The 16,572-nt window shown below is 40.9% G+C and overlaps 1 protein-coding gene across 2 annotated transcripts in view; it reads left to right on the top strand.

The window, feature by feature from the left end:
- CLNK (cytokine dependent hematopoietic cell linker) overlaps nucleotides 1-16,572 on the top strand; it is a 201,307-nt gene that overhangs the window by 37,605 nt on the left and 147,130 nt on the right. The window contains exon 1 of one of the 2 annotated variants that reach the window (XM_025998334.2): nucleotides 9,170-9,422. The exons of the other annotated variant lie outside the window; for it this stretch is intronic. The gene's annotated coding sequence lies outside the window, so the exon portion shown is untranslated. Of the gene's footprint in view, nucleotides 1-9,169; nucleotides 9,423-16,572 lie in introns of those variants that run through there. 2 annotated transcript variants of the gene reach the window in all.

The raw sequence follows: 16,572 nt of genomic DNA on the forward strand, positions 1-16,572 counted from the left end.
TATTCCTCACCTTCTTGTCCAAGGTGTAGTCTAGTACTGTAATTAAAAGTTGCAGGCTTCCACTCAGTACCCCCAGTCAGATAGAAATTAAATGGAATTTGGGAATCTTGTGCAGTCAGCAAAAGAAGGCTTATTGCACTATGTTTATGCCGTAGGTGCTTATGCTGCTCAAAGGCTGATGTGGCAATGGTAGGGTCCTGGAGGATGAGTCACCGATGGATTCCCCACATCCCCCATAACCAAAAGCAGAGGCTGAAGGAGTTGGTATACCATATCAAGAAAATAGGACAGACAGGCAGAAGAAAGGCCTAGAAGATTTGAATACATTATCTCAAGCGCTAATTGAAGAGAAATTATAGCTGCTAGTCATAGGATCTCTAAACACCAGCATTTAAAGCTGTGATCTCCCCCTACAACATATAAATATGGTCTATCATATTTGTATTCCTGAAAAACCTCACATCATTTATTTAAAATCACATTATAAAAACTTTCTTTCAGTGAAGATAAAAAGGGGTTTGGAACTTGGTCTTGCAATATAATGATGTTTCAAAGTTATAAATACATGTTTCTGTGTTAGTTTCCTAGGGCTGCTGTGACACGTACTGCAAACTAAGTGGCTTACCACCACAGAAATGTCTTCTGTTACAGTTTTGGAGGCCAGAAGTCTCCCATCGGGGTGTCAGTAGGACTATGATTCCTCCAAAATCTAGAGCAGAGGATCCTTCTTTACTTCTGTCAGCTTCTAACAGCCCAGGTATTTTTTGGCTTGTCACCACATCACTTGGATCTTTTCTTTCATCTTCACATGGCCATCTTCTCCCAGTGTGTGGCTGGGTCTTCACATGGTATTCCTCTTTCTGTGTGTCTCTCCTCTTGTTACAAGAACACCAGTCATCTTGCCTAGGAACACCCAAAGGACCTCATCTTAAATTGGTTGCATCTACAACGACCTTATTTCTAACAAAAAGCTTGCATTCTGATGTACTTGGGTTATAATTACAACATATCTCTTTAGGGGGGGACACAATTCAACCCATAGCAGGCTCTAAAATCAAAACATCACTAAACAAATCCAGTCGTTAATTATACCTAACTTTCACCCCTGAGTCTTTTCTCCATCCACACCATCAGAAGCACTATCACATTGCTTCTTACACATTATCATCCCTTTCACACCCATTGCTACAATAGACCAGGCTCAAGAATAAACAAATAAAGCAGCAGTCTTGCAAACCCAATAGCATCCCTGACACCCCAGAACTGGTTCTACTTCCCAACTGAAATTCTATTATATATACGCTCATAGGCCTATAATGAAAACCCTGTCCCCTAATTGATTGATTAGAATATTCAGTCCATATCCGGCAATTGATCAATACAGGAACTATGCCTTCATCCAGGACCTAGTACTAACCCTGTGGAGTCTTAGTATTCAAGTTATTTGGGATCAATTAAAAAACCTATTTAACCCTTTATTTTCTCTTTTCCATTTGCTAACCTACAAGGCTGCTTAAGTACTGTTCCAGGTGCCAGAACAGAGCATAAACAACACAGATCAAGCCCAGGCTCCATGGAGGTTGTATCATTCCTTTGTTAATATTCATTGAGTACCTACTCTGTCCCCAGGGATGCTTGCTATGGCAGATCCCAACAGGGACACCCCCCCCCCATCATGGAGCTCCCTCCCCGTTCTCTCTCTAAAGTGCCATAGAATTCTTTCATTTTTATAAGCTTCTTCTTAGAATCTTAGTTGTGATGGACTGAACATTTGTGTTCCCTCAAAATTCATACTTTGAAATCCTATCCGCCCCCCAATGCAATGGTACAAGTAGATGACACCTTTGGGAGGTGATTAGGACAAGATGAAGTCATGTGGAGAGGGGGCTCCAGTAATGGTTCGGTGCTCTTGTAAGAGTCACAAGAGAGCTTGCTCCCTCTCTCTGCTGTGAGGATACAACCAGAAGCTGGCAGTCTACAACTGAAAGACAGCTCTTTCCAGAGTCTAATCATGCTGGCACTCTGACCTAGGATTTCTAGCCTCCCAAACTGTGAGGACTAAGTTTCTCCACTGTTGATAAGCAGCCCCAGTCTATGGCACTTTGTTACAGCAGCCCAAACTAACAAAGACACTAGTCTTCCTCTGGTGTCTATAAAATACCTTTAGAATTTGTGTGGTCATTCAGAAATCATGCTTCTGCTACTTCTTCGAAAACCCCAGAGTCAGAAGGTTCCCAACACACAGATGGCAGCATGGACTGTATGAGAAACTCCAGCCTTAGAATCCAAGTCACAGGACTGCCAGCTTCATGACAGCTTACTATGGACTCAGTCACTACCTTTTACTTTGTTGAGCTTCTGTTTCCCCCTTTTCAAGAAAGAAAAACTGTTGGCTGGGGCAAGTGACCTAAAATTTAGAGATCCAGGTTTGTCCTTGCTCAGTGGTTTTCCAGCTGCAGGGAACTTGTGACTTAACTGCGTTTAGTCTCCAAAGTTAGGCTGAGTGGTAGGTGTGTTATAGACTAAGATGCAAATGAAGAAAAAGTTCAGGAAAAGTGGGGCACCTGGGTGACTCCGTCAGCTAAGTATCTGACTCTTGATTTTGGCTCAGGTCATGATCTCAGGGTCCTGGGATCGAGTCCTGCAGGGTGTCAGCTTGAGGATTCTCTCCTCTGCCCCTCCCCCTTCTCTCTCTTGCTCTCTCTAAACTAAATCAATAATGTTTTAAAAGGGTAATAATCTAAAAATTATAGCTACTTTACTTACACCAGCTATAGTTGTTCCCTATTTGCCTTAAAGACAGAAAAGCAATTTTAGCTTCCTTCTCCTTCCTTTTAGAAAAGAGAAAATTTAAAAAGGAAAAAGGCAGAGAGAGAGAGAATGAGAGGCTAAAAGCCCTGTCTCTACTTAAAAGCCAAAGGTCCAACTCCATTTTTGGTGTTAAGTTTCACCTCCTTCCTCTCTTCTATTCTAAGTCCTGCCTTGCCCCACTGTCTCCCCTCGGGATAGTTCATCCCACATGCTAAGTGAAACCTATCAAGGGTTCCTCCGTGCAGTTAGTGCTGTTTGCTTTTTCTTAATCCGATTCTCGCTTCAAGACCTAAATTCAACCAATGTGAGGACATATGGCATAGGGCCCTTTGCCCTGCCAATTTAGCAACCCTGGCAACGATTCAGCCCCTGCATGGAGAGGGAGTGATTTTGCCCGCATGGTTTAAAAATACCACAGTGTTTTAACCTCCGGCAAAAGTGTTTGGCAAACAACCCATAGCAGATTTGCGTGTGTGTGGATGATGTCATACTCCTCACCAGATTTGTCTAAACAAGGCTCTGCTCAAGATAAATGGCTAACTGTGGCTGCCATTTAAATGTAGAATCAGGAGACATAGCTGTGCAAGACTGGAAAAAGATTTAGCTGAGAAGCTGGAACTTGCATCACTGTCTTCGTTCTTCTCCTGACTCACCTCGGTGGTCAGTCAGGTTCCTCCCCTTCCTCATTTGAAAATGAGAGGTGTAGTTTACAGCCAATTCCTTTCACTGAATTTCTGGATGACACAGTAGGATCTTGATACTGCAAAGGACTGCAAGATGAGAAGCAACTACAGCCACCTTCAAGGAGTTTATGATTTAATGACATATGAAGTTCATCCCCCAAAGCTCATCTCTTCCTCAACAATCTCTTACAGGGTTGCCTCCATTCAGAAATCCCTTCCTTCCAGACCTGCATCTGGCTGGATCCTTTTCCTCACTCGGACCTCAGATTAAATGTCATCCCTGCAGAGACTCAACCTCACACTGCCTTATATGAAGCAACTCTACCCCATACGTCCCAGGCCACTCTCTGTTCTGTTATCCTGTATCATTCTGCCATTGAGGTGCACTTTCTCTTACATATTTCCTTCTCCCTGGCATTTCACCAGGTACACTAGCCTCTGCAAGTACTTGTTTCCATAGCCTTGGCAAGACACTAGTGTTCTGGAGTCTTCATGATGCCAAAGCTGTGAGGAAGCCTGTTAAGGCAGTGGGGACAGATGATTCTGAGGGTGGTGATATGGGTAATAGTAATAATTCTGCCAATATGGAGGCATTATTGTGATAATTAAATCATGCATTTATGCGAAGTGCCTAGAACAATGTCTTACTTAATGTTAGCCCCATGAGGCTCTTCCAGGGGAAAAGTAGCGTGAATTAAGCATTGATTCGTATTTAATGAATCTTCATTAATTGATAAACCATGTAGCATTTCTGTGAATAAGAATTAAAGGAGACCAAGGAACCTGAACAGAGATTTAAGGGAAAAGTTCTTTCTTTCTGCATGTACTTATCACTTCCACCCTATGATTTCCAAAGAAATTTGGCTAGAAAATAAATCCAAAGGTCAGAAACCTTGTTATGCTCACAACGGCCCTTGAGATCTGACCCGTGAGCTTTTACACTAAGCCCTGGTTCTACCTATTTTGGGTTTTGCCTTCCTGTAGGATGTGTTAGGGTGGTCAGGCCAGAGAGCTGGGGATGCCTAAAGGTGATTTATGGAAAGAATGGACTACTGTGGGAACAACCTCACCTGCTAGAACTTCCCAGACACCAGATGAGTTTGAATATCAACTATGTTTATGTTTATATGTTGAGGTTTTCCCTTGAAAGCTACTTCTCAACAGTCATGAAAACTGCCCAACTGCAGCCATAGACCCGGTTGACATTGAGCATATCTGCAACAGCACAGAACTCAACTCACATTCACGCCAAGATTCCCCTTTGCAGAGTGCTCATGCAATGTGCGAGACAGAACACAGCTAATGCAGAGAGGCTTATAATGTGCTTCCTGGAGCAGATAGGATATAAGATGAAAGGCAATTAGCATGAGGTGAACCCCTCTTCAGGGCCTGGAGTCAAACTGCCTGAGGCCCGGACATAAATAGGTGCTAAACTATAAAAAAATCAGAAATGCTTGTGCCAATTAACCTCTATTCTCATAAGAGCTCCCGTATAATTCGTAAAGAGTACATGGATTTTGATCCATTGTAGGAGACAGTACCCTCAACTCGGAATTTATAAAACAAACACATCTATCATGATGGTGTTGAGCAGTCTCTCTTGTGCTTTGGGGTTTATAGATGTAGGTGCAAGCTGCAGAGTCAAACCCAGGCCTTGACACCATCCCAACACCAGCTATGTGACAGGAGCCTGAACTTGGCACCAAAAGAAGGACTAAAGATCACTCAGTATTAGGATGCTGACCCAGGACCAGCAATTTTTTTTTTTTAATCATCTGAACTTATTTTGTTAAAAAAATTTTCAAAAGAAAACCAACGAGAGAGCAAGAACAGCAGGAAAGTGATTAGGCCAGGCTTTATCACCTTTTTTTCCCCCTCTCCAATATGCCTCACCTTTAGAGAAAAGTGAATGCTTCTGTATAGAATGTTTATTCATAAGAAATCAGTTTCTCCAGGGAAAACTGGGTGACAGGTACTCCACACAATCTCTCTATATGATTTTGGCAATTGCTTGTGAGTCTAAAATTACTCAAAAATTAAAATTGTTTAAGTAAGACAATAATTTTTAAGTATAGATATGAATTTCGGTTCCTACTTATGTGCATTAAATTCAGGTTGAAAAAATATTTAGAGAACTCTTTGAATGGGCTCTAGGTTGTTGACATGTGGTTACACTTTCTCTTCTACCTTCATTTATGAAGTAAATTTATCATTTTGTGTACTGGAAATGCTATGAGGTTAGTAGTGTCACACTCCTTTTTAAAGGTGAGAAATGAAAGAATCAGTTAAGTTAGATAACTTGCTGGAAGTCATTCAATTAGTGGACCCGGGAGGGATTTGAACAAAGCCAGAGTAATTCCAAAGCCCGACAGTCTTGCAGTTCTGCTTCCCAGCAGGGGCCTGCAAGAGCCAGTTAAACCTTTCTTTCCCTTCATCCTAGGAACTGTGGTCCTTGAACATGATTAGGTCTTGAAAGTCCTGCTTTGTGTTTTGTGTGTGTGTGTGTTTATCTGTTGTTTTTTTTTTTAATTTTTTCCTGTGATTCTTCCATACAATCTACCCAAGGTCTTCATACCCTGAGTGGACTAACCAGATAGTGAAATCCACAGAGACAAACTCACTGTGTCAAGTATTGACAGAAATATCCCATTCAGACCCATAGGCAGCTCAGTCCATACACTGCATCCTTTGTCCACAGATGTTGTAGATCACTTATCCATCAGGCAGTGTTTCTGGTGGCCTTCTATAATGCATTAGTGGCATCGCAAAAGCACTCCAGAAAAAAACAAGGGATGAATATCAATTAGATGCCAGGCACAGCACTAGACACTTTGCAGGAGACAAGCCATGTAATCCTCACGGTAAATATTATCATTGCCAATTTGCATATGAGACAAGTCCTTGGCCCAAAGCCAGGTAGACTTTCAGTGACACATCTCAGTAATTTTGATCTGGCCATTAAAACCCAAACTCCTCTGGATTTTCCCAACATCCGCCAGTTTGACTCAGGATCATGGACCCAATAAACTATGGAGGTGGGGTGTAGAATGTGGTGGGCAGGAGAGAAGAATTCATGAATCAATTAACATAAAATAAATCATCATCCAAATCAAAGATGACTGTGAGTTAGTCCTCTCCCTGCGGATGTAAGGTGCACAGCAAGAAAAAGGGAGATGTGGAGAGGAACTTGTGGGTAGCTGGCTCATACTCAGAGAACACAGCCAGTCTTTCTAGCTGCTTCTGCACTATGCCCTCCTTGTTGTCTCTGCCTCTCACAGTCACCTTTGTTTTTTTAGTTTCTTCCAGTGAGCTACATATGCTGTCTCTTCCACCCTGGCATTTAGATATACAGTCACCTTGGCCCAGAACATTCTCCTTGACCTTTTCTCCCCCTTCTTCCCCTTCTGCTCCTTTCCCTACCTCTTTCCATTCTTCCTCCCTCCCTCCCTCCCTTCCTTCTTTTTCTCTTGCCTTCTTTCCTTCATGTCTTCTCCCCTGCCCCCCTTCCCTTCTTTTGGTCCAGCAAATTCTAACTCATCATTAAAGACCTTTAATAAAAAAAAAAAAAAAAAAAAATCACCTCATCCCGAGGGGAGTCAGTCCTCCCCAAGCCCTCAGAGTAGAATAAATACCATCTACACTATTAACAACATTCTTGCTATACCAAACTATATTCAATTCTTCTTTGGTAAAAAGCAGGGGGTTTTCATATCATCAGGGTTTGAGTTCCCATTGTGGTCCAGCTGCGAACTAGATTCCAACATGGGTATTAGATTATTTCCCAAAGAAGGCCACAGTAACTACTTTCCCTGTACCTACCCCTTGGGTGATTTTCCCCCACATTCATTCTGGACTTGCCCATGGGATTTGCTTTGGCTAATGGGACCATAATAAACAGGATGCAAGCAGAGACTTGGAAAAGATTTGAGTCTTGAGACTTTCCCTCTCTGCTGCACCAGACCCCTGCAACTACCACATATTTGAGCCTGAGCTAACCTGCTGGATGATAACAAGTCAAGTGGAGAACTGAGGCATCTGGCTGACCTCCTGCTAACCAACAGAAACATCAATGTAAGGACCTCACATTCTCCAGCTGCCTTCTAGCCAACCAGCAAAGACCAGATAATCAGGTATTGCTATGGGTTGAATTGTGCCCCCCACAACCAAATTCATATGTTAAAATCCTAACCTCTAGCACCTCAGAATGTGACCTTATCTGAAGACAGGGTCTTCAAAAGGTAATCAAGTAAAAATGAGGTCATTAGGGTGGACTCTACTTCTGTGTGACTGGTATCCTTATAAGAAAGGGAAATGTACAAGCACAAGAAGAATTCCACATGAAGATGACGACCACCATCTACAAGGCAGGAACAGAGGCCTGGAAGGAATGAATCCTGCCAACACCTTGATTCAGACTTCTGGTCTCCAGAACTGGGAGACAATGCATTTGTGTTGCTTTAGCCGCCCACTTTGTAGAACTTTGCTATGCAGCCCTAGGAAACTAACACAGGCCCAGACCAAATGAGCCATGCAATTGTGAACTCAAGAAAATGGCTACTATTTTAAGCCCCTGGTGCATCAGAAGCTAATTGATAAAGTGGATAAATTACTTGATTTTCCCTAAGTTTCAGTTTTCACAATCACAAAAGGGGTTTAAATGTCTTTTCCTCACATTATTATCAGTAAGATTTAGTAGGATAATGCCTGCAAAGTGCTTAACACCATTCTTGGCACATAATTAACATTTAATGAGTGCTTAGTTTAACATTACCTTTGGGGTATATATTAAGTCAAAACCAGATTTATATACCCAAGAAAAGATACACTTCTACCTTTGAGTTTATTTTAAATGATGTTGGGATTTATTGTAGAATTCAACGTCAATTTGGGCAGCCTGGGTGGCTCAGCAGTTTAGTGCCGCCTTTAGCCCAGGACGTGATCCTGGAGACGTGGGACAGAGTCCCACGTCTGGCTCCCTGCATGGAGCCTGCTTCTCCCTCTGCCTGTGTTTCTGCCTGTGTGTGTGTGTGTGTGTGTGTGTGTCTCATGAATGAATAAATAAAATCTTTTTTAAAAAGAGAAAGAATTCAATGTCAATTTCTATAAAACCAGAGGGTCAAGTGTTGAGTGCTGGATTACACCAAGCACTTGCAAGATCTTGCTTCCAGCTGAAATGAACCAGAAGGAAGGCAGAGAGAAATTAAATATGCTGAGCACCTAACATGTGCTCCAAACCTTGGTACATGTCTTCATGTACATTATTTTGTTCATTTCTTGGAACAGCTGTAAAATATAAAATTTTATCCCTCAATCATAAACATGGAAGCTAGTTGAGAAATGGCAAATTGTCCAAGATCATAAAACTAACAATTAGTACAACAGGAATAAGAGCCAGGCATTTCTCGTGCTCCCTCTGTTGTACCTGAGGGATGTAGTTCATGTGTCTTGTGGTCTCAGGATGCCACTGGTAACATCAAGTCATAGGATAGATAATTAATTAGTTTCAGTGTACATGTGAAAAAGACTAGCAAAATCCATCTTTTATGCTTGAGTGTTGCTCAGAAATCTGTTTTAGCATATTCTAGTAATTGTGAAGGGCCACTGAGGGACTCCATGTGTCTTTAAGGACACTCTTTTGGGTTGGAAGACCTTAGCTTCCGATGGCTTCACATACTGCACTTCAACTGAAGAGGAAGTCCTACCCACACACAGGTCCTACACCCTAATCTGTGGTCACATTTCACAGGAAACCAAGCCTAAAACAGACCTAGGAGGAGCTTTTTGCTAAAGGACACTGTTTAGCATTGAGAATAATTCACTGTCTTACGGATTACTGGCTCCTGGAGTTCTCTGCAATGCTGCCACGGGGGCTCCTCGCAGAAGACCAACATCTCAGCACGGGACCTTGTGCATGTCCACGCTCTTCAGGTAAACTAAGTAGGCCAGGTCCATCTGGGTGGGCATCTCACTGGCATGAATGATCATTAAGAAAGAGCTGACACCAAGCAAAAAAGGTTTTTATAACATTCAATGCTGGGCCTTCTATAAAGCATTGAACAGCATAAAGAAAGCCAGCTCCCTTAACTCACTTTTTAAAGATCCCTTCATTCTGTTGGAAGAAAGAATCAAGTACCTACCCATTAAAAATTAAAAGACTAGATGTTTTCAATCTTCTCATCCTGGAGCTTGGACCCCCTGACTGTTTGCTACTAAAATCTAAAGGCCAGGCTGGTTGCTGGCTTTCTTGGCTGACCTTCATTAGGACAGCCCCCTAGAAAGGCAGCCTCATTTCAAAATAGGTCATTGAAAGTAGAAGTTAACTCCTGGAGCCCCTGTGGATATATATATATATATATATTTTAATGTTCTAAATTGAAATAGTTTCCTTTCTGGTTTGGGGTGACTTTGGAATCATGCCGACCATCCTCTCACTCACAAGGATGAGGAGCTCAAATGTAAGAGTGAAGGGGGGTACAATGGTTACCCTCCAAGATGCCAGGAGGCATCTCTGCCAGATTTTTCTTGAAGAGAACAAACAAAATCTAAATGAGTGAGACAGAAAGGAGAGTGTAATTAAGGTCTGTCTGCTTTACAAGATATTGACATGGCCATAATTTATCAATACTGACTTTTTTATTGTGTACCAATGTTACTTATCTGATTATCCTCTTTGTCTCTATTGTATTGTAGACCCTCAATCATGTTGCTCCATGCTGTTGATCCCTGAGGCTCCCTCAAACCATAGGGAATGGTTATTTCAAAACTCAGGAAGACAGCAGTAGGTCAGGCCAATTGGAGGTCTGCCAGAGAAATAACACAATTTCAGAAAGCCTCTGAGAAACTTAAGATAAAATATGCCTCAGAGAAGGAGGAAAGGCAACTGGCATTTACAACTCTGTCTCTTGCTGGCCAGTCTGTGTGTAATAACTCACTTGATCCTCACACCCCACCTTGAGAGTTAGGTAATATTCTCCTTGGTTTACAGAAGAACTTGAGTGGTCCGAGTAAATGTTCAAGGTTGTCCAGCCACTACTATCATAGGAGAATTCAAAAGTACCCTGATTGCTCCTGAGCTGACTGAGAGGAATGGTGTTTTTTGGCAGCTTCCTAGGGTTCTTCTTGAAGCTGTTCCTGGAGTAGTGTTAGAAATATCTAATAGTGATATTTCTCTTTCTTCTCTCCAAGGAGCCTTCTCAGATGACTCCATGAGCAAGACCATTCTAAAACCAAAGATTATACTTTTCTGTACCATCTGGCCAGCGCTGGCCTTAGCATCAAGGGACCCTATTTCTAGCTCACTCTGCCATGAGTCAGGTGCTGTCCTGGAAAGACTGTGGGATTTAACATCTGACAAGTTGGTCAGAATCCAAACTCTGCCATTTGGATCAGACATATTACTTTAGCTCCTCCAATCCTCGATTCCTGCATCTTTAAAATGGACCAAGATCACTTAACACTTGCACGGACAAACTATTTAGCTTCGATAATAAACTATTTATATTAAATGAAATATGATATATATTTAACACTTAGTAAGCACTCAATAAATGTTGACTCACTCATCATTACTTTCCTCAGCCCAAATCAACACTAACCTTATTCCTAAAACATGCCCATAATCACCATAGAACTTATTAATACAGATAAATATATGAATATTTGATTTTAGTCATCTCATTAGACAAGAGTAATATATCACAGTTGCGTAACCTTAAAGTAGCCTTAAATAAGTAGGCAGGATATTAGAAACGACAAATACCCACCATTTGCTTCAACGTGATGGAACTGGAGGGTATTATGCTGAGTGAAATAAGTAGAAGGGGAGGTGGGCGGGGGGTGGCGGTGACTGGGTGACGGGCACTGAGGGGGGCACTTGATGGGATGAGCACTGGGTGTTATTCTATATGTTGGCAAATTGAACACCAATAAAAAATAAATTTATTTTAAAAATAAATAAATAAATAAGTAGGCAGGATGACATCGGGTCATTTAAAAGATGTTGCCACTGAAACTCAGAGAAGTTGAAATAGATAGAGAAAGAGCTTTGAGGTCAGTCAAAATTGTATGTGAATGTGACATGTGACATGGACATGTGTGTCTTTGGGTAAGTGGCTTAGCCTCTCTGAGCTTCTGTCAGCTGTTGCTGGTGTGTGTAACTCAAAGCTGGGTAAAATAATATACTTTAGGTGTGAAGATGAGAAGCAAATGTACAGACAGTGTCTGACACAGAAATGACATTCAGGAAATGGACAAATGGCCTCTATGCAGTGTCGCTGCCAAGATCACACAGCGAGTAGTAGAGCTTGCTCTAGAAGTATCTTTTTATGAACACCACTACATAAAGTCATTATATTCATATGTCAACTATACTTCAATAATAACTTTTAAAAAGTAGTTTTAGGCACCATTGCAGACAACTGCTAAGGTCTACCAAGACCTGAGTTCTGTCTGGACAGTTCCTCCAGGCTATGCCTACCCATTCTAGCGTGAGAAAAATACAGCACTTAGAGGGGTTACATCATTAAACAGAGGTAACTGCTGGAATCTAAATTAGGTTTAAGATTTTTGCAGATTGAAACAAAATGTCCAGTGATGTTGTGAAGTGAATTAACAATAAGTGTGAGAAATGTCTATTTAGATAAGTTCAGTATCAGTAACTTAAGAAAAATTACCATAAAAAAACAGAATTGTGGGGAAAAAATCTTTGTGGGAATATACTTTGTGGGTTTTGTTTCTTTTGTTACTTTTGTGGATGGAATACTTTAAGAATCATCATGATGGTTTACTCTATTTTTAGTAGATTTATTTATTCTTCCTCTCTACAAGAGAATGCTGAGGTTCAGAGAGATTCCCTACATTGTCCATTTCATATAGTGATTAACAGGGAAAGCCAGAAATGGGACCTGGGTCTACCTGAATCCTAAGCTACTACTTCATGTGAGATGCTTCATCCATTCTTCTCCTGAACGTGTTCAGGGTCACGATCATAGCATCACTTTCCTTCAAACTAAACAAAGCATTTTAGGATTCTCAGACCATGAGAAATAGTAAAACTGGTGTTTGATCTTGGTTATTTTATTTCGTTGGCGATACTAATTGAAAGACTATTTCCCAAAGATTTAAGCACGAAAAATAGAAGTCTACTGTGCTGAAATGGCACTGTGTATAGCTACCTGCCATCTAAACCAAGAGGAGTCAAAAGATCTGAACATGACATGGAAATTCAATATCCATGTGTTCGAGGACACAGCCTTCCATTATGGTGGGTTTTCTTTTGAACTTAGTGTGAGATAAATATGAGGGGTGCCTAATGGCCCAGCCAGGCCTAACCTCTGAGAGGGTTAAGGCTTTGTGGAATCCTTGTGGACCCATATTTAATCATTGGCTTTGCAGATTTCATCCAAGGCATTCAAAGTTGATGGGATTCAGGGGTGTTATCTCATCCTGGCATTCTCACCCATATATCTATCTTATGTGACTCTGTTCAAGTGTTAAAAGTGTATTCGGATTGTAAGTTCCTTTCCAATGGACCAATCTATACAGGACACCAAATTATTGCTGGAAGGTAGTTTTCTGAAAACAAAGTCAAAGCTATGTCATTACAATCACTCGACTCACTGAGCTATTGATGGTCTGATGTCTTGATAGGCACCCAGGAGCCAGTCTGCCCCATGACTACTTATGATGGCCATAGATCACATCCCCCTTACTCTGGGGCCTGTCCAGGGATCTCCTGATGAGCTTCATCTCTATGGGCATTCCCCGTAAGAACACTTCCCTATCCCAAACTCCGACTTCTGTTCCTAAGCACTTCCTACTTCACGGCTTCACCCACTTTTTGAGAAATAAATAACCTGGGTTTGGATTCAGACTGCTACTTCCTAATAGAATGATTTCAGGCAAGTTATCTAACCTCTTCAAATCCCAAGTTATCCTTTATAAGTTGGAATTGCAATACCCTTCTGAATGTGTGGGGAGGAATGAGATGTGGTATATAAAAATTACGTATGCACTATAGTGCATGGAAATTATTAAGAGCAAAGTAAAGGATAATGGCTATATTATCATTTTTAGCACCATTATCATGAGTTTAATTGACATTCAGGCAAACTTTCATTAGATTCTTTGGCCTCTTTTCTCTCTTTAAGAATTTTGACCTAAAGAAGTCCTATTTTAAGGTGGTATCTCCAGAAAGCCAATCTCATCATTTTCATATTTATTTTAATCATTCATCTTTCAAAGATTTGGTAATATCTTGCAACTTCTTAAATGTATAGATTCTCTGAAATTATTTATATTTAATTAAAAATCATAGAAATTCTTTTAGAGTAGTTTCCTTGCCAATTTCAAATCCTCACTGTCCTTCACGGTACTGATACATTTAGAAATTGGTCAATACTTACTTGTTGAGCTAGACTGCATAACCGTTTATAGTTGACAAGATACTTTCACTGCCATCAGCCCACTTGGTCTTCAAACCCATCCTATGATCAAAGGAGGGCAAGTGTTTATAACCCCTTTTTTCCAGTTAGAGAAACAGAGTCAAGTTGCACGGTGCTCTATATAGTTCACCATACCTGGGCTTAAAGACTTGCTTCCCATCTTGCCCAGTGAGTGATCCCGAATAAAAGGAGGGGCAAAGAAAGAGTTAATTATATGGAGGAAGCTCAATTCAGGGGTTAAGTTCTAAATGCACTTGAAGTTTCAAAGGAAGCAGTGACCTCATCTGAATCCATACTGTGCATTTGTTCACTAGACAGATTTGGCTCAAGAGGACTCTTGCTGAACAAAATGACAGAATTGTTCGATATTGAAAAATCTGGGTCATTTGGATTGTTGCCGTAGGATGAAATCTAAAGTAAACAGGGTGTCCTACATAGGGTTCTGGCATTCAGCAGACAGTGTTATTATTATTGTTGTTGTTGTTGATTACATTCCTCTCATCCCAGTGCCTATTAGATTACCTGGCTTTTCATCCCCCATCTTTGGATTTAAAGATGCTCTCAAATTTCTTTAAGACCCACCTTATTGTGAAACAGACCCTCTGAAAATGACCAGCATTATTAAGCAGGTGGTTAATAAATGACTATTTCAAGAATGACAGTACTTTCACCATCAGCCTTTGGATGTCTGTGGGGGAGGTAGGGTCACTGGACCTGTCTCCAGGGCCAGCCTGTAAATTATGGCAGATGATGACAGATAGATGATAGATGGATGGATAGATAGACAGACAGATAAGGGCCTGGCAGTACCAGCCCTAATCAGTGTGTTCCTGCCATGATTTATGAGAGCCAAATTCAAATGGGTTGAGGCAAATAAGTACACCTTTAAAAAATAATATGGAAACATCTGATTAGGCTCTCGATAATCTACGTTTTGTTTTTGCTACAGTCTAGTTTTATCTGAGCAATAAAACCACTTCAATGATAAGAGAGCAGGAAGAGGGAAGGACAGGAGAGAAGGAGGTGAAAGAGGAGAAGGAGACAGATGAAGGAAAGGACAGAAGGAAGAGACGGTTGTGAGGAAACAGCATGAGTGAGTGAGAAAAAGGATAAAGCAAGAGGCTATTTACTACAAAACTGGGGGGGGGGGGGAAGAGAGGAAAGAGAAAATTCCTACCACAGAAGGAGGGAAACCCCTTCTGCAGAAGAGAAAAGGAGATGGCTTTTGAAAATAAAATGCACCAGGAGAGATATGTTCCAAAATCTATAGATTGCATCAGATCATTAAGGGTGTTTTCAAAATCATTTAAAAAAAAATGGATGCAGGTGCACATCGCCTCGTCTTGAGATACTTAAGGGAAGTAACTTGTTATCAAGACAGTTGCAAAATCTTTTTAAAAAAAATATTCCTGTACATAATAGCAGAAAAACTAGGAAAGCAGTCTCCCATGTTCCTCGAAAAAAAAATCTATAATAACAATCCATTTGACTCCAAATGCCTCCACTTGTTGGAAATCCAATAAAATTAAATGTTATACTTAATTAAATGTAGCTGATTGCTCTGACCAGGGTACAGAAATAGAAATCCAATCAGCATACAGCTTCCTCTAAGTCTGAGCACCTCTAAGATGTAATTTTCTCATTTTTTTGTGTGAAAATAGAAGAAAATCGTATATAATTGTGACCAAATTAATAAACACCTGCATCTGAGAAGTCGGATATTTCAATGTGTTTACTAAAAGCATATGCACGCGTGCACACACAGACACCCGTGTGCACTCCCTGGCCCTCTGCCTCAAAATACTCACATGGTACCCCCCTCTTTCCCTGCCTCAACTCAAAGTGACATCCATCATTTGGGATCTGTCGGATGTGACTATGTAGAGAATCAGATGTGTACTGTATGCACTTTACGCTGGGTTCTTTTCCTGTTTTCGTGGTTTAATGAGAAAAAGCATTAAGCACTAATTCGGACCCTCCTCTCCAGCCTTGACCCAGTTTTAGCTGCAGAGCTACATTGCACCTTCTTGACTGTCTCTCCTATTCTCCTCAGCAGGTCATAGTTTGCTTCTTCCATTTCTTGTGTCTGTTCAGGCACACTGTCATTTAAGTAGCATGATGTTTCTTAACCTTTGAAATAAAGTGGCCAGCATGTTTATAAGCCTTATCTTCAAGGAATGAGTGAGAAATATTTGAGAGTAAAAAAAACTATTCTTCACTGTAAAAGCATTGTTTTTCCTTCATAAAATATTAATTTCAGATCAGGTGAAATGCAGCAGAAATATTTATGATAACAGGTCTCTTTGCAAGCTCTGTTTGGTAGCACTGGTGAATTCCCAGTGGAAAACAAGAGTTCTCCAGGATAACAAGGAAATGTGATTTGTTGCTTTACATATTTCCAATTGTTTAAACTGCTTATGGTACCATAAGGGTATTAATTATTTTTGGATTAAGATCCGCACCCAAATCCAATCCATTTATAAAACAAGTCTCTCCTTCCTAACATATTCACTGAGACCCCAGGCGGTTTCAAGCTCAGAAGCAGCCATCCTGGTTTTAAAGCCCAAATCTAATGTGTGTTCTTTGGGAATCCTAAACCAACGCCTATCTATAGGACCTTGCTTTCTTTATTTTAA

This window comes from Vulpes vulpes, chromosome 14 (assembly GCF_048418805.1).
Source record: "Vulpes vulpes isolate BD-2025 chromosome 14, VulVul3, whole genome shotgun sequence".
Classification (NCBI taxonomy): Eukaryota; Metazoa; Chordata; class Mammalia; order Carnivora; family Canidae; genus Vulpes; species Vulpes vulpes.